Here is a 17,683-nt window from a genome sequence, read left to right as displayed (position 1 = left end):
GGTAAATGACCTTCCTGTTACTGGATATCCTACAGCACAGCCAGAATGCCCACCTATTAGGGATGCTCATCGTTCCTAGTGCATTTGATGGATGAGAATGAGGACAGTGATGAAGAGAGGTAAATAAAGAGGCTGATAAACAGAAAGATGGTAGATAATACTTAAATTCTACTTTACGATTTCCCAAGTGCTTTATGTATATTGTCTCATCTGATCCTGACAACAATCCACCAGGTAGGAGTTATTATTATGCCAATTTTGCAGATGAGCAAATGGCTCATGGAAGTTGTCAGTGAATCAGTCAACAAGCATTTATTTGGAAGACAGTGCTAAAGTCTGAGAATAAAAACAAAGATATAAATGGTTCTTCTCTGGGGTTATGCAGTCACAAAATATCTTAGGCAAGATTTGAAATCAGATCTTGCTGACTCCAAATACTAGAAAATTATACTGACCCAGCTGAAAGTGATCTAAAGAATCTTTTTACAGATCAGGAACCTGAAGTCTGGGAGAGAAATGGTTTGCCCAAGCAAGTTAGTGGGAAAGGAAGGTTATTATGGAGGAGCTTCTTGCTTTTGGCAGGAGTCACTGTAGATCAGGGGTTCTTGCCTTTTTTTTTTTAATATCCTAGAAATCTTTGGAAGTCAATTTGGTACCTGAAATTCTTCTATAGGAATTAATTTACTTAAGTCATAGGATCAGAATCTTAGAAATGGAGGATATCTTAGAGATCATTATCTTGAAAATGGGTTCTTAATATAGGGTGTGTGAGCTTGTAGCTTTTGATAATGTCTCTATTACTGTGCTTCAATATAATTAGTTTCCTTTGTACCCTAAGCATTTTATTTTATGCATTGTGGGAATTGAGTGGCAGTCAGTTTGGTGATGCCAAAGGATCCCTTCTTGGAATAATGTTTTTAAGTGTTCTGAAATGACCGAGAAACAAAAGTTTAAGCTTCTGAGCACATCCATTTATTAAGTAACACACGCCAATTTCATAATAAATCTGAACCAGGTCTCTTCAGCTTGGCACTGGTTCCCAAATACAGATTTTTATGAATTAAAAGAAAACAACAACATATACACTAGGATATAAGATTAAGTGATCTGATTTGTAATTGGAGGAAAGATTGAGGTCATTCCAAATTGGGAGGAGAATGAACAGGAACGAATCCCTGAAATCTGGAAAAAGAGCTATCCTACTCAAATCTTTAAGTGTCTGCACTCAATCAAAGGAGCAAGTTAACAGTAACTGACCAGTATGTTGCCATTTTTCAGATAACCACATGGATTGTTTGGGATATATTATTATGAGAAAAAAGCCTTGCATCAGTTTTTCAGATCTGACTGGGTTTCTGTCCAGCATAGCCTGAGTCCTTAGTTAAGGATCTCCAAGCGTCTGGTAGAGGTGGTCTGGTAGAGGTAGGTTCAAACAGTGCAATAATGTTTTCTTACAATTTCCATAATTGAATAAAGTTTTCTCACAAGACAAAAATTGGACTAAACCCATAACTGAATAGAAAGAAAACTGAGCTAGTTCCAGAACTGAGTCACAAGATGCAGTCAGTGTGGTTCATGCGGTTCCCACAATCTATAAAACAAAATACACGGGACTACAAAGGAAACCAATTATATTGGAACACTGTAATCTGGACACTTAAAAAAGACACAAGCTCACACTGTCCAGATTAAGAATCCATGGTTGATTTGGCCATCTACCTTCCTAATTGGCTTTCAATGGTTTCTCAAGTTTGGAAGCTCTTTCCAACTCACTTGTCATTCATTTCTCATTCTCATTTATAGATGGTCTCTAAGCTCTCTTCCATTTCTAAGATTCTGATTCTATGAATTAAATAAATTCCTAAAGGAACCATTTCAGGTACATTGACTGGCAGGGAAAGGTGGTTTGCTTCATTTTTGCTCCAACTTGGTGGAAAGGACTGCCTGGTATTCAAAACAAACTCTTCCAGTTCACGAGGTTACTTGTGGATGAGCTCTATTGTCCATGAAACTTTATGTCATAATCTGGACCATAGGCATTCTCCATTCGCTCATTCATCTGGTGTCCTTGTTGGGCCAAATTCTTTGGAGTTGTAACAGATCTCTCTCAAGACAATGTGTCTTGTGTGAATTAGAACATCAGGATTCTCATTACCCATAGGAAGGTTCTCTTCCACTTGACCTTTGTGATTATACATTTTTGGGGTCTTCAGAGAAGGGTGACTTGCCCAAGTCCTCCGCCATAACAGTGAAAAATATCTTCTGACAGTATATCCAAGGCCAAAGGAGAGAAATATCTACTGCTGCCGAGAGAAGTCATGGATTTTCTCCTCCAACTACTCCTAATTGTCTACATACCAACTTCTCACCAGATACAGACCATCTAGTGATTGCTGGATGTTGATCCCCATATCCCTTCCTCTGCTGGAGATATACAAAATCTCAGTCTACTAATCCTTAACCCCACTTGCCTCTTGATAACCAACCAATCATCTGCCCTGCCGTTACTTACTGAGATTCTCTGGGTCCTGCCATATACACTACTATTCTCTATGCCTAAGAACAACCTGGTTTCTCCATCTGCCGTGAATTAAACATGAATATCAAGTCTCCTATATATGCAATCTCCCCCAATTAGAATGTGAGCTTCTTGGGAGGAGAGAAGGTCTCAATTATTCTGTTTTTATCCCTAGCACTTAGCACCCAATGAGTGCTTTTCCATTCCATTCCATATTAATGACATTAATCCATGACAAAAGGATCATCGGTGACAATCTTCTCTGTTGCTATAGTTTTCAAGGAATCTTGCAGAACTCCAATGCATTCATGGGGAATATTTTGTTAAAAGAGAAATAAGGAAACATTTTGCTTTGCCAAATAATTTTGTATAGTCAACTGATAAACACAGCATCTTGCGTTTACTACATCTATCCCACAATTGTGTAATGGTGAAGATGCATGTGGAATTGCTGTGGAATATCATTTGTGGGAGTCTATTTGTTCCCTCCTAATACCTTCATTAAGGATGCACGAGTTGATGGTTCTCATAATATTTTTATATCAATGAAAAAGTAGGAATATGAGCCAGTAGTTGTTGACATTCTCTCAGATGTATTTTAGATTAATGCTAAATATTTTTAAAATATACATTTGGCATCTTCCCCTTCTCCAGAGACCTCGTGAATCTATGCCTCAGGACCACCACAATTGTGTCACCTTTAGCACAGACTTCCTTTGCATACTGGATTTCCCTGTCTTTGTTTCTTTAATACAATTTTTGATAAGCCTCTCTGAGATTGCTACTGGACGTTCCAAGTTTGATGGCTATTAAGTGTTTGATAGTTAAAAAAACTGTTGAAAAATACTTGGCAGAATTTTTCTTCCATTTGTTGTCATCTTTTGATTTTGATCTTTAAATGCTATCAGGATGACTTCTTAGGTGAGTAGCATTCTGTTTTCTTTAAACTGGTTTTCCTCTGCTGCTCCTTTCTGTTTCATAAGTTGACACTGTTCATCACTTATCCATGGAAATTTATACAAATGAGATTTTTTTCAAAGAAATGCTGACCTTCCATCTGCAAATCAGTATTCTGTATTATGTCGAAGACAGAAAAATGGTAAGGGCTAAGGAATTGGGGATAAGGGACTTGTAAAGGAAGTGTCTGAGATCAAATTTGAACCCAGGACCTCCTGTCTCCAGACCTGGGTCTTTATCCCCTGAGTTATCTAGCTTCCCCAAATGAAGTGATTTTCTAAGATGATGTTGCCATCAGCTACATCCTCTCTAGTTGATAAATAATTCCAACCCTTGATGACCAAAGACTTTTTAAGCTCTTGTCTCTTTGTTAGGACAATGTATTGGTTAAATGTCAGTATGAAACTGTAATAGTCTGCATCTATGTCCTTTCTTCCATCCTTATCCCATTTTCACTGTAAAAAACATTTAATTTGTGCCCTTTTTCTTTTTCTTTTCTAGTTTTGGGCTAATTGTGAACTCTTGGTTTAATAAGTGGGTGGTCTGACTGTACTTAGACAAGCTGATTCAGCAATGACTCCTCCATCAGTAATGAGTCGTTTCCTGTCTGGTAAAATATAATCAATTTCATTTTTTTTCTTTTTTGGTTATTTGGTGCTTGCCATGTCCATCCCTTTCTTAGTTTGTTTTTTTTTTCTCCTGTTCATGATTTATAGGCATGAGGTTTCTTTGTGGCTAACAAGTATTGGGCCTCTTTTACTCCTGATCCTGTTTTCCAACATTTCTCACCATCTTTATGCACTCTTCTGCTCTGAAGTTGCTGCTATCAAAACCTATGTAAACGTTATTTGTGATTGGATCTTATCAAGTTTTTTTGTAGAATTCCTCTGCTTCTTCATCCTTTGTAAGAGACGTGGATACCTAAGCTGTTTCCAAGTTCCTCTTTTTACAGTTTGAGAAGATCAAATGTCCTATAAAATGATGTTTCTTATTGTCTTTGGCCATAAAATGAAACCAACTTGTCCACTTCTTTCGTTTTCTTTTCCTAGGAGAACTTGTGGGTCACTTACCAATACAGCTCAGATTTCATTGTTGCTTTTGGTTTTCTTTTAGTGAGATTTCCAGTGATATGATTTTGTTCCTTTTCCAGTGTGTATGCTTGTTGGTGATTGGACAAGCAAAGTGCCAACAATTGAGTTACACTTCACAGATGGCCTCAAAATGGATTCTTAGTGCTGTCTGTTACTTATTCTGTCACTGGACTCTGGGAACTGCAGAAATGGAAGCAAGAAGCACTAGACTAAGGGATATTTTTTTAGGTCTTTGTTTCTGGAGTTGTGATGGCAAAAAGAATTCACTGCCTCATGGGCAGACATGTGGAGATGAGCCTTTCAATATTTAATTAGGCTGGTCCTTTGAAAATGGACACGGATTATTGTTGAGAACACACTTAAGACTTCTTGAACATGGTGGGTCTTTCAGTGCTCACAGGAGCTCCATTGTTATCTCCTTTGAGCACCTTTGAGATGCCTCCAGGCCATGATGAAGCATCAAAAGAGGACTTCATGGAGACTCAAATAATTATGTCATAGCAAATAAAAATAAGTACAAATGTAGGAGAGAGAATGAGAAAGGGAAGAAGGTTCTCAGGAATCTTTCAGATAGGAGAATTAAGAAGGACTTCTTGGATAAGTTGGCATTCAAGGAATGGTACGATTTCAACATTAAAGACCAGAGAAGGATATAGAATGGGAATGACTTGAACCAACTCACATAAATGAGAATGTAAGGGATGTGTTTTGAAAGTATAATACATGATCAGTCAACAAAATTGAAAAATAAGTCTTTCATGTTTAGGCATAATGTTAACACTTGAAAATACAAAGGAAAGCAAAAAAAAATCCTTGACTTCTGGGGGCTGTGACAAGGTAATCACTTTAAAAGACTGATATATATTAATTTAAGGTCGCCAAGGAATTCAGCTATGTGATTCCTAAATGAGAACTCAAGTCAGCAGTCAACCTTTTATAGAGTTTAATTACAAACAGGAGGAAGAGAGGAATTAGAGCTAGAGAGAGAGAGTGAGAGAGAGAGAGAGAGAGAGAGAGAAAGAAAGGGGAGAGAAGGGAATAGGGCTTAAATACCCCTTCTGTTTGAATGGAGGTGAGAACATGTAAATAACTGTTCATGCAGTATAAATGGCGGGTAAGTTTAGAGGGAAGAGCAGCTAGGTGGGGAAATGAATGGAGCACTGAGCTTGGAGTCAGGAAGACATCTTCCTGTGTTCAAATCTGGCCTTAGGCACTTCACTAGTTGTTTGACCCTGGGCAAGCCACTTAACCCTGTTTGCCTTAGTTTCCTCATCTGAAAAATGAACTGGAGAAGGAAATGGCTAACTGCCCCAGTAACTTTGCCAAGAAAACCCTAAATGGAGTCATGAAGAATTGGACACAACTGAAACTCTACAATATTCCCAGAGGGAAGGCACTAGAACAGGGATGGAAAGATTGGGAGAGACTTCCTTTAAAAATGAGATTTGAGGTGAGTCTTGAGGTGAGTCTAAGTAGGCAAAGAGACCCAAGAGTAAGAGCTGAAAGAAGGAGAACATCCCAAGTATTCTTTGGAAACAAAAAAAGCAAAAAAAGTATAAATGATTGGAAGGTCACATAAAAGGAAAAGGATACTTTAGTTGAGTCACAGAGTTAATGGAGAAGAATCAAGCTTAGGGAGATGGAAAAAATAAGAAGGAATTAGTTTGGGATAGGCTTTAAAGACTAAAACAAAGATTTCATATTTGATCCTGGAGATAATAGGGAGATTTTAGAATTTCTGGAGGAATGGGGATTGGGGTTAGAGTACCTTATTAGACATGTACCTTAGCAAAACCACTGTGGCATCTGAGTAAAGGATAGATTGAATTGGGAAGAGGTTAGGGGAGGGAAGATCAGTCAGAAGACCATTGATGGGGCTAGATGATTCAGTAGGTAGAGTAATAACTGAAGAAGGGAGGCCCTGGGTTCAAATCTGACTTCAAACACTTTCTAGCTGTGTGACCCTGCACAAGTCACTTAATCCCTATAGCTTAGCCCTCACCTCTCTTGAGCCTCAGAACCAATACATAGTATAGATTCTAAGATGAGGGCTTGTTTTTGTTTTGTTTTGTTTTTTTAAAGAAGACTATTGGTGATTAACATCTATAGAGGGTGATCACTGGGTGACTTGAGAGACCAGAATGCATATAAGAGTCGTTGTGAATTTGAACATGAAAAGATTGGACAGCTGATTAGATATGTGGGATGAGTACAGAGGAGGAGTTGAGGATGACCTTGTTACCTTTATTTACAAGCTTCAACCCCTTTCAGATTTTCCAAGAAAATGTTGGAAAGTTGGAAAAGTTCATCCGATCTAAGCAGATGAATGTGCACAGTGGTGTGTACCCCCAAAGTCTGAGTGTGGGGTTAAGCAAATGGAATTCCCCAAGCCTGGGGGGTGGGGGAGGGAGAAGAGAGGGCTCCCTGACAAGGTGCCTCCTGGATCCCATCCCAGCTCAGCCTCTGACTCAGCACATCATCCTGTGACTACAGGAAGGTCCTGGTTTCAGCAGCTGAGTCACATGAATAACTGGAATAGTTGTTTAGATCAAGATTAATTCCCAGAATCACTCCAAGCCAACCAGCAAGCACATGTTCTCTACTCTCATTCTTTTCCAGCTTAATGATTTAGCAGAAGGGTCCACTTCTAGGATGGGGCTGTGGAAAGAGGGGGAGGAGAGACAGGGCTCATCCCTTATCCTTGCTGCTTTCCCCTCACTTCCATTAGGTTCTCCTTTGGTTCATTAAGTATCTTTTTGTATTTATTTATTTTTGTTTTTTTCTCTCCATGTTTTCTCCAGCAAAATGGGATGTAATGTACTTTTGGGTCCCCCAAAGGATATTCTTATAGTAATGTTCTATTCCCAAAATTTAGCAACACAGGATCTGGCACAGAGGGGGTAATTAATAAATGCTTATTGGATGGTGTTGAATTAGGAGATATTAGGTTGGCATGAGAAGAGCACTGGTCTAAGAAACAGAAAAGATCTGAGTTCAAATTCTGGCTCTGTTACTTCCTATTTATGTATGGAATCTGTCACAGATCACTTCACTAAGACTCAGTTTGCTCCTCTATACAATGAAGGTATTGCACTAGATACTCTCTCAGATCTCTTGTATTTTTATATCTTATGATACTGCATATCCCAGCTTGGTCATCTATTATCTGTGTGACCTTGGCAAAGTCACTTTCCTCCTTAAACCTCAGTTTCTTTCCTTGTAAAATGAGGGGTACTGTATTTAATTCTTTGTCATTTCCAATTGTATGATCCTCTATGTTTGTATTCAGCTACTTAATTGTGATTCATGTTGCCCTCAATTTCTTTATCTGTAAAAAAAGGAAGAATACTTGTACTATCAACTCCATAGGGTTATTGAAAGGAGAGTACTAAATAAAGTGAACTAGTGAGTGACTATTGTGATTATTTTCCTGTTTCAGAGAAAATGTGGGAATCATCGGAGCCATATCGAGGAGACTAGGATCACAGCCACTATGCCGATTCCATTCAATCCATTGGATCCAATCCAATCTAAACCAATCCAATGAGAGTTTATTAAGGCTTATTGCCAGATAGAGTATTAGGCAGGGGCTGGGGAAACAGAAGTACAAAAAGGAATTGGCTTCTGCCTTCAAAGGGCTTACATTTTATGGGAGTGCTATAGTATTGACATAGAAGAGAAAGTAAGTAGGAAGGACATTAAGGAGGGAAAGAAGACTAATGAGGAGATTCAGGAAAGGCTTCCCAAAGGAGATGGCACCCTAGCTGAGCCTTGGAAAAACCAGTTCTTCAGTTATATATAATTCTTCAATTATAAATGTAGGCAACAAATGCAAGAGAAACCAGTTCTCATCCATCCATTCATCCATTCATCCATCCATCCATCCATCCATCCATCCATCCATCCATCCATCTAGTAAGGAAATTTTGAAAGATTTGGGTTCAACTTCTGCCTTTGAACCATCCTGGGTATGACCCAGGACAAGTCCCTTAAATTCTTAATGTTCCAGGGAGTCTTCTAATTCTAGAAATGATAGAGTTGGTACTTTGGTAGGGAAATTTCCTTTCCTAGAAGTTTATCCCCTTCGATCAGGAGATTTTAACCTGGACTTCTTAGGTCCTTTGTGGGATGTCCATGAATGTAGATAAAGATAAATGAAATCTCCATTATTACTAAGATCTAAGTAAAATTGAACATTTTCTTTAATTATAACAAATACAAGTCTGAGTAGTCCTCAGCCTTTCCCAGACTGCCAAAGGTGGCCATGATCCAAAGAAAGATTAGAATGAATTTGTGCTTTATATACTTGAATTGACTTGAGCCTGTGAGGTGGGCACAACAGGTATTATCATCTCCTTTTACAGAGAAGGGAACTATGACCAGTTTAGGGTCACCATGCTAGCAAGTGTCAGAGGCAGGATTTGAACCTTGGTCTTATACTCTATCCCCATTGCCCCTCACCTTCATAACTCAAGTCCAAAGCTATGAAATACCCCGAGCTAGCAGGGACAGCTTATGATCCCTTGAAATTCATCAGACTCTCAGGCTATGTAGTCTGGAGGAAACTGGATACTTGATAAGCATTGTGGGCAGCTAGCTTCTGAGATAGGAGATGAAGGGTAGAACAGCAGGAAGGCAAAAGGAGGGGCTAAATCAGCCCAGAGTGCTGTTGGCACCATGCCAATGGGTTAGCCTGTGGCATGAGACTCTAAGTCTCTTCTGGTCACCTCCAAGTCCAAAGGGCTAACTTTGGAAATTCTACTGAATCACCTGCCAGGAACACAGCTCGAACATGCCAAAAAGAGCTGGCCTTGGCTGGATCGGAGGGGCTGTCCAGTGCCCAGAGAATCTACAGCCTACGTTTTCATACCTTGGTCTAGTTCACAGAGCATTTCCCTTATAAAGTCCCCAGGAGCTCCATATGGGAAGAGTTCACAAAACAGAGGGTTGAGCCTAAACTCCGTCAACTCCTGACTAGCCGTTCAGCCTCAGTTTCCTCATTTGGCCAGTCTTTCTCTAGAAGCTATGAGACTTAGAGGCGTGTGTGTGTGTGTGTGTGTGTGTGTGTGCGCGTGTGTGTGTGTGTGTGTGTGTGTTTAGGGGAAGGTAGGGTTCATGAAGTGAGTAGAGACCAAGAATAGACAGATTGTAATTGTTCATCGATCCATATATATGTATATGTATATATAGTGCCAGGCACTATGCTAAGTGCTAAATGAGAGAAGTGGAATTGCCCCTGTCCTTGAGGAAATGACATTTTGTTAGGGGAGAGAGTGGCTAGATTCAGGCAGTCAGTCGTTATACTTATTTCGCACCTGTGCCGGATGGGATCACAAAGAGTCAGACATGACTGAAACAACTGAACATCAGTGTAAAAGAGGACATTGTTCTCAGCGCTGGAGATATGAAGAAAATGAAAATGTGTGCCTACCATCAAGGAATAGGGAGGCTAGGTTTCCCAATGGTTAGACTCCCAGATCTACAATCAGGAAGATTTGGGTTCAATCTGGCCTCAGCACTTATTAGTTATGTGACCCTGGGCATTGTTTGCCTCAGTTTGCTCATGTGTAAAAGGAGGTAGAGAAGGAAATGGCCAACCACTCCAGTGTCTTTGCCAAGAAAACTCCAGATGGGGGTCTCAAAGATCTGGAAATGACTGAAACAACTGAACAACAACAACACCCACAAGGACCTCACATTGGTGGAAAAGAGAAAATGCAAATAACTGTCCAGGGAAGATATAAATCCAGTAGATAGAAGGTCATCTCAGAGGGGAGGAAACAGGAGCTGGCAAAGTGGGAGAGACCATGAAAGACCTGAAGTCAATAGGATTTGTGTTGAATCTTGAAGGAAGTCAGAAAAATGGAGAGGTAGAAGTGAGAAGAGAGGCCATTCCAAGGGATGTAGGGAGCTCTATGTGCATATTATAGAATTTTTCAACTCAGTGGAAGGGATAATTAATGCTCCAAGTGAAACATCCAGAAAGCAGGCAGGAGAATAGGGGAGCAAGAGCACTGAGAGAAAGGTATGACCCTGTTGGCCACCAGGACTCCAAGTAGGCTGGTACTGGGGTGACATTAGAAGGGAAAGGTGATTAATGATAGCTCTTTGCAGAAGCTGCCTTTGAATTTGAATGTTCAAATGCCCCTATGTTTTGTGCAATAGGTAGCCTCTAGAGGTTGTGCCTTCTTCCATATTGATCTTGCCATCACCCACAGATACACCACCTTCATGGGCAAAAATTCTGAAATCCCCTTATCTAACCATAAGATATCTTCCTCTTCCTTCCCTTTGTCTATATCATGATCTCTTCTCTTGACTCCCTGGTCCCGCTGTTTCACCAATTATATCCTGCCAATCCTCATTCATTTCATTCCCTTCTTACCTACACATATGTTGCTGAATGCAGGTGGAGAAAATTCCACAACTGTCCTGATTGAGCCCACTACCAATTTAACTTATTCAACCTTAGCTGGATCCTCACTGTTTCTGACAATCTTAGCATATCTCTCCTATCCACTTGCTCTCCCTCTCTCCACAGTAGTTCTTCCAGATCTTCTCATTCCTCCTCTAACCTCTCACAGAAAACATTCCCTCAACCCTCAACTGAGATCTTTGCTTCATATTTTACAGAAAAAGCTGAGGTAATTCACTGTAAAATCCCTCTTTTCCCTTCTTCCTCATCTATACATATCAGGCATCTCCTGCCACTTTCTCCTCCTTCATCCCTGTCTCACAGGATGAGGTTGCCTTTCTCTTTGTCAAAATGAATCCCTCCTACTTGTCCAAGTGATCTCTTTGTATCCCATTTCCTCCAATTGATTTCCCTCCTTTGCGATCTGCAATCTTTCTCTTATCTTCAATTTCTCCCTCTATTCCAACTTCTTTCCTTCTTTCTACAAACATACCCTTCTTCAAAAAGAATCTCCTTCAAAAAATCCTCACTTGCCCCTTCCACCATGATAACTATCATCTTATATCACTTCTGCTTCCTGTGGCTAACCCACTTTCTCTCTTCTCACTTGTTTCTTAACTACTTTTAATCCATATCTTGCCATTTCCCCCAAATTACTCATTTTCTCTTTGTTGTCTCATCCCATAGCCTTTCCTCGATTCTCATTCTCTTTGACCTCTCTGAAGCCAATGACTGTTGACCACAAACTCCTCGATTTTTTCTTCTCTTTTCTGCAGCCTTCGACATTGTTGACCACCTTTTTCTCAATGCGTTTGGGATACTCTTTTCTTCTGGTTCTCCTATCTATTGTCTCCTTTGCTGGAAACTCATCTAGGATACTTACTCTAATTGAGTGTATCACACAGGATTCTTTTTTTTTTTTTTTAAACCCTTACCTTCTGTCTTGGAGCCAATACTGTGTATTGGATCCAAGGCAGAAGAGTGGTAAGGGCTAGGCAATGGGGGTCAAGTGACTTGCCCAGGGTCACACAGCTGGGAAGTATCTGAGGTCAGATTTGAACCTAGGACCTCCCATCTCTAGGCCTGGCTCTCAATCCACTGAGCTACCCAGCTGCCCCCAGGATTCTTTTCTAAGCCTTTTATCTTCTCCTTTTTTTCCTATTTCAATTGGTGATCCCCTCAGCTCTCAATGATTTAACTAACATTTCTATTCTGATGACTCTCATATCTCCCAATCTTTTTTCTAACCTTTTTGCTAACCTCACATCTCCAAATGCTTTTTAGACACTTTGGAACTCATTGTCTTTCCCCCTAAACCTTTCCCTCATCCTCTCTTCTCTATTATTGGAAAATACCATCCTCCCTGTCCCGTAGGCTCCCAACCTAGAAGTCATCCTGGACTCCTTACTTTCTCTCATCCTCCAATATTCAACTTGTTGCCAAGACCTGTTTATTTCACATTTGTAACATCTATGGAATATACCCTTTTCTCACCTCTGATCCCCACCATGGTGCAGACCCCCATTGCTTCATGCCTAGGCTCTTATAGTACTTGCTGTTGAGTCTGCCTGCCTTGAGCCTCTCCCCAATCTGATTCATCTTTTATTCAGCCACCAAAGTGACTTTACTTACTCAATAAACTCCTCTGGCAAAGTACTTCCTAAGTGAGCCCCATCCTACCTTTCCAGTCTTTTCACACCTTACTTCTCAACATATATTCTTTGATCCAATGACACTGGATTCCTGACTCTTCCCCCCAACAAGACCCTCCATCTTTTGCTCTGGACAGCTTCTGTGGCTGTCCCTCAAGACTAGAATGCTTTCTGTTCTCAGCTTCGCCTCTTGTCTTTTTAGGCTTCCTTTAAGTCAAAACTAAATTCCCATACTCTATGGGAAGACTTTCCAATCCTTCTTCATTCTGGTGCTTCCCCTCTCTTGATTTTGTCTGTCTACATTGTACAGAGATTGCTCGTACATATTTGTTTACTTATTGTCTCCTCCATGTTGACCATGAGCTCTTTGAAAGCAAAGACTACCTTTTGCCCTTTTGGGGTACCTCCAGCTGTTTATTGACAGTATTGGATGTCTTAAAGTAAAACGGCTGAATGACCACCAAGATCCTAGATTTAGAATTATGAGACCTTAGATGCCTCCTCCTTTTATGAAAGGAAAAATATGAAATCACTTACCTGGGACATATCCCACAGCTGGTTTCAGACAGAATCCAAACTTAGATATTATGGACTTTATCATGCTGTTTCTCATCTATGCTGATCAATGTTGTGATGGAGACTTTTTTCAGGTAGGGTTTGGTCTAGGTGTTTGCTGGGGTTCCTTCTAACTCATGAATTCTGCAGTTTCTCTCAGTCTTCCTGGTAGGTGCAAGTTTCCTGGATCAAAATCCCCTTCCCACTAACACAACTGAAGTTCAGCAGCTTTATAGGGAAGGGTGATCTCTGGGTTAAGCAAAGCAGGTGAGTTCCAAATCTCTGATCTCACCATTCAGGAGCCAAGAGGCTTTGGACATTGTAAATAAATAGAGATTACAAACACGAGGTCTGGACATTTCCAGAAAATGGCATGATGGGAGCCTAATGATGAGATCAGAGCAGAGAACTACAGCAGAGTCAGCTTGACAAAGGGTAGATTTTTTACTCTTAGAGACAAAAACTCATAGTATCCTTGACTGTCATCATTATCCCTCAACTGGGGATAATGGTACTCACACTACAATGCTATTAGCTAATATTTTCATGATGCTCTAAGGTTTGCAAAGTGCTTTTACATATGTGATCTCATTTCATTCTCAACATCTCTATGAAGTAGAAGCTGTTATTATCTTGGTTTAACAGATGGGGAAACTGAAGCAAACCGAGGTAAGTGACTTGCAGGGTTGCTCATCTAGTAAGTAATAAAGCAAGAGTGGAACCCTAATCTTTTCAACCCCATGTCCTGTACCAACTAACTCCTGAGGCCTAGGATTGTTGGGAAGAAAGTGCTGTAAGAATGCATGCTGTTTTTATATCTCATCTCCCAGATAAGGAAATAGAAGCTCAGAAAGTAGGAAATAACTTGTCCAAGGTCCTAACAGCTATTATATGACAGGGATCCAATGATCTTTGTTCTTCCCACACAACACACTTTTTCTTTGCTTTCATCAGGAGGCAAAATAAGGAAGGAGCTAACTCCCCAATTTCTCTCAAGACAGGTAGCAATGATCATATAGAGAAGACCCAGCCTCTGCCTCCAAGGCATGGCTCTGTGGATAGAGAGCTAAACCCCGAAGACCTGAATTCACTTAGAACTGTCCAGAAATAAACTACATATGATGCTTTGTCAAGTAGTGAGTTCCTCATCACTGGAAAAGTCATATGGTCACAAATTTAGAGCTGGAAGGGATCTTACAGCCCATCACATTTAACTTTCACCCCATTCCTCATTTTAATCAATGAGGAATCTAAGGTGGAGAGTTTTTGTTCAGTCATTTCAATCATGTATTACTCTTCAGGGCCCCATTTGGGGTTTTCTTGACAAAGATCCTGGAGTGGTTGGCCATTTTCCCTAGCTCTTTTTACAAATGAGGAGATGGAGGTTCATGGGGTTAAATAATTTCCCCAGGGTCATACCGCTAATAAGTGTCTGAGGCTGGATTTGAACTCAGGAAGATGAGTCTTTCTGACTCTAGGCCCAACACTCTCTTCACTGCCCCCCCCAGAAGCCATGCATGAAGAGAGATTAAGTGAGTTGCTTGGGGTCATCCAATTATGAGGCATCTAAGCCAGGATTTGAATGTGAGTCCTCCTGTCCAAGTTCACTGCTCTATTCACATGACCTTTGGAGGTTTGATGACCATTGTCAGGGACGTGATGAGAGAGTTAATGGATTGGTCCTGAGACTAGACTAGATGACCTCTAATGCCATTTCCAAGGTCCCAGCTCAAATATTCTATAACTCTAGTGTGAATCATAGGATGAGTCATTGGATCAATGTGCCTTACATTAGAGGGTAAGTTATTCAGTTGAGTGGAACAAAGCTGTCCTCTTCTCAAACTGTAAGAGCTTTGAGGCTGTCCATTATTGGAATCAAGGACTTAGAGATCCTGGAATTATCAGAGACCTTTTGAGGTCATCTAGACCCCCTGTATTCACATAGATGAGGTATTATTATTCCCATTTTACAAAAAGAAGCAACCGAGGCCCAGAGGGGTGTGAGACAACACCGTAGGACTTGTTAGTGTAAATGTATGAGATAGAATGAAAATAATAATAAAAGAAAAGGACTTGGAATCAGAGAGCTTGGGATCAAATGCTGTCTCAGGTGTTAATGACCTTGTAGGACCGTGAGGGCATCTCACTGTCTCTGAGACTCAGTTTCCTTCTTTAGAAAATATAGAAAACAAATCTTTTCTGTGATTTGAGTCACAGAGAATGACATGAGATAATGGGTGCTATAGAAATATTATTTTTAATTGTCCAGACCTGGCCTCATTCTAGGGAACCCCCAGGACAAAAATCTCTTCCATTCTTACAGATTGGCAAATGACACACCGTTTATGGTCTTCAAGAACTATCTGAGGGGCTGAGAACTGAAGTAGAAAGAGCCGTGCACAGAACTGAGGTCAGGTCTTCTGTCAGACACTTACGAGCTGGGTGACTCTTGGTAAGGATCTAACTTCTGTCTATCTCTATTTCCTTGACTGTAAAAGGGGCAAGAAATAGCACTTCTCTCCCAGAGTTATTGTGGGGATCAAAGGAGATAATACTTTCTAGAGTCCTTAGCACAGCCTTGACACATAGTAGGCATTTTACAAATACTTCCTCACACACCACTTTCTTCTACCACCTTCATGACCAATGGTACAAACTGTTCTCATCTGCCCCTTCTCCTGGGGACATCTTCACGTGCTTGGGGTCGACTCCCCAAAAGGGTTTGAGACCTGTTGGTGACCCTCCACACAGGTTTGGCCTTCTACTCAAATGGTTTTTCTGAGGTGTGGACACTGTGCTTGCTATAGCTTCTTGGAGCCACAGGTGAGAGCTGGGTAAAAGATGGACCCCAAAGGCGGATGACACTGAAGGTCCTAGAAAGGCTCTCACTCTGGAGGTACCGGTCCTCTCTAAATATTCCCTATGCCTCCCTTCACATGGTGAGCACTTAGTAAATGCATCTTGGGTTGTATTATTATGTTATTAATACTTGTATATTGTTTTATATATAATTACTGCTCTATTATTACATAAATATATATTCTTAATATATTCTATTATTATATATTATTATAAAGTACTCAATGAGATTAAAAATATTAAAAGCCCCTGCTCCAAGCCCAGAGAAAAATCTCTGTCCCTGACTATAGCCCCCTCCCTTTATATTCAAGATCTTTGGAAGTGGGGAAATCTATTCAACAGTGTGAAGGATTGTCCAATGATAATTATAGGATGAAGAAAGCCACTTGCCCTATGGAGACAGCAGAATGATGAGTAAATAAAAGGGCAAGTGGAATTGGGGCTAGGCAAGGAGAAGTAGCATCATAAGTGCCTCATTTTAGTTGGAAGAGGAAGACAGAGACCTTTGAACAAGGTAGAATTCTGGGGAGGGTAACAAGGCAGGACAGGGCTAGGGAGGAGCACATGAGGCATGTGGCTATAGGAGAGGAAGCCTTCTGTTAATAACTTCCTATCTTATCTAATTATTCTGGCTCATCAGATGCTGAATTCTGTTGCTTCCATTCTTTTGTAAGTCTTAAAGTGCTATAAATGTCCCCTGCAAGTTGCAAGAAGCAGAGCCCTGGCTGCCACATCTAAGTTACAATGTGAGGAATCCCATGCTGTATAACTGCTTCCCATTCTGCTCTGGAATAGCTACAATAATTTAGAAATTGCTGCCATGTATCACAGTGGTCCGTCCTTGAAATCCCAGCTATTAGAAAAGCTGAGGTTGAAGGATCTTTTGAATTAAGGAGTATCTGGGCTGCATTACAGCTAATGCTAAGCAAATATCCACATTAATTCTGGAATGTCTAGGAATGAGGGGCAAAACAGAAGGAAGGAAAGAAGGAAGGAAAGAAGGAAGGAAGGAAGGAAGGAAGGAAGGAAGGAAGGAAGGAAGGAAGGAAGGAAGGAAAGAAGGAAGGAAGGAAGGAAGGAAGGAAAGAAGGAAAGAAGGAAGGAAGAAGAAAAGGAAGGAAGGAAGAAGAAAAGGAAGGAGGGAAGGAAGGAAGGGAAGGAAGGAAGAAAGAAAGAAAAGGAAGGAAGGAAAACAAGGAAGGAAGGAAGGAGGGAAGGAATGTTATTTTCCCAATATCAAGCTTAAATTTGGCTTGACAGTTCCCATCTATTGCTCTCAGTTCTCCCTCTATGATCAAGTTTAACAAGTCTGATACATCTTTCATATGACTACTGTCAAAATCCTTTTAGGATCATAGAGCTAGAGGAAAAAGGAACCCCAGACACCATCTCTTTCAACTTCCTCATTTTATAGATAAGTAAATAAAATCAGAGGTCAATGGAGTAACTTGTCCAATGTCTCTCAGGTAGTAGGCATTGGAGATAAGATCTGAATTCAGGTCCTCTGATTCTAAAGCCATAAAACGATTTATTGTGCTACATTGGCCCCTCCAAGGGTCTCCCATTTGACAAGTTATCCATCATGCGTCCCTTGATGTCTTCCCTTCTCCAGGATCTCTTTGGAAGAATACAATAC

The 17,683-nt window shown here is 40.5% G+C and overlaps 1 long non-coding RNA gene across 1 annotated transcript in view; it reads right to left on the bottom strand.

Moving 5' to 3' along the window:
- The window catches only part of LOC103093654 (uncharacterized), a 28,751-nt gene extending 15,284 nt beyond the window's left edge, over positions 1-13,467 (bottom strand). Inside the window, exon 1 of the long non-coding RNA XR_461129.3 lies at positions 13,171-13,467. This is a non-coding gene — a long non-coding RNA (uncharacterized LOC103093654). The remainder of the gene's footprint in view (positions 1-13,170) is intronic.
- Positions 13,468-17,683: the final 4,216 nt, after the last annotated feature.

Source organism: Monodelphis domestica, chromosome 2 (genome assembly GCF_027887165.1).
Source record: "Monodelphis domestica isolate mMonDom1 chromosome 2, mMonDom1.pri, whole genome shotgun sequence".
NCBI lineage: Eukaryota > Metazoa > Chordata > Mammalia > Didelphimorphia > Didelphidae > Monodelphis > Monodelphis domestica.
Note: the sequence above shows the minus strand (reverse complement) of the source record. Positions and strands in the feature narration are given on the sequence as shown.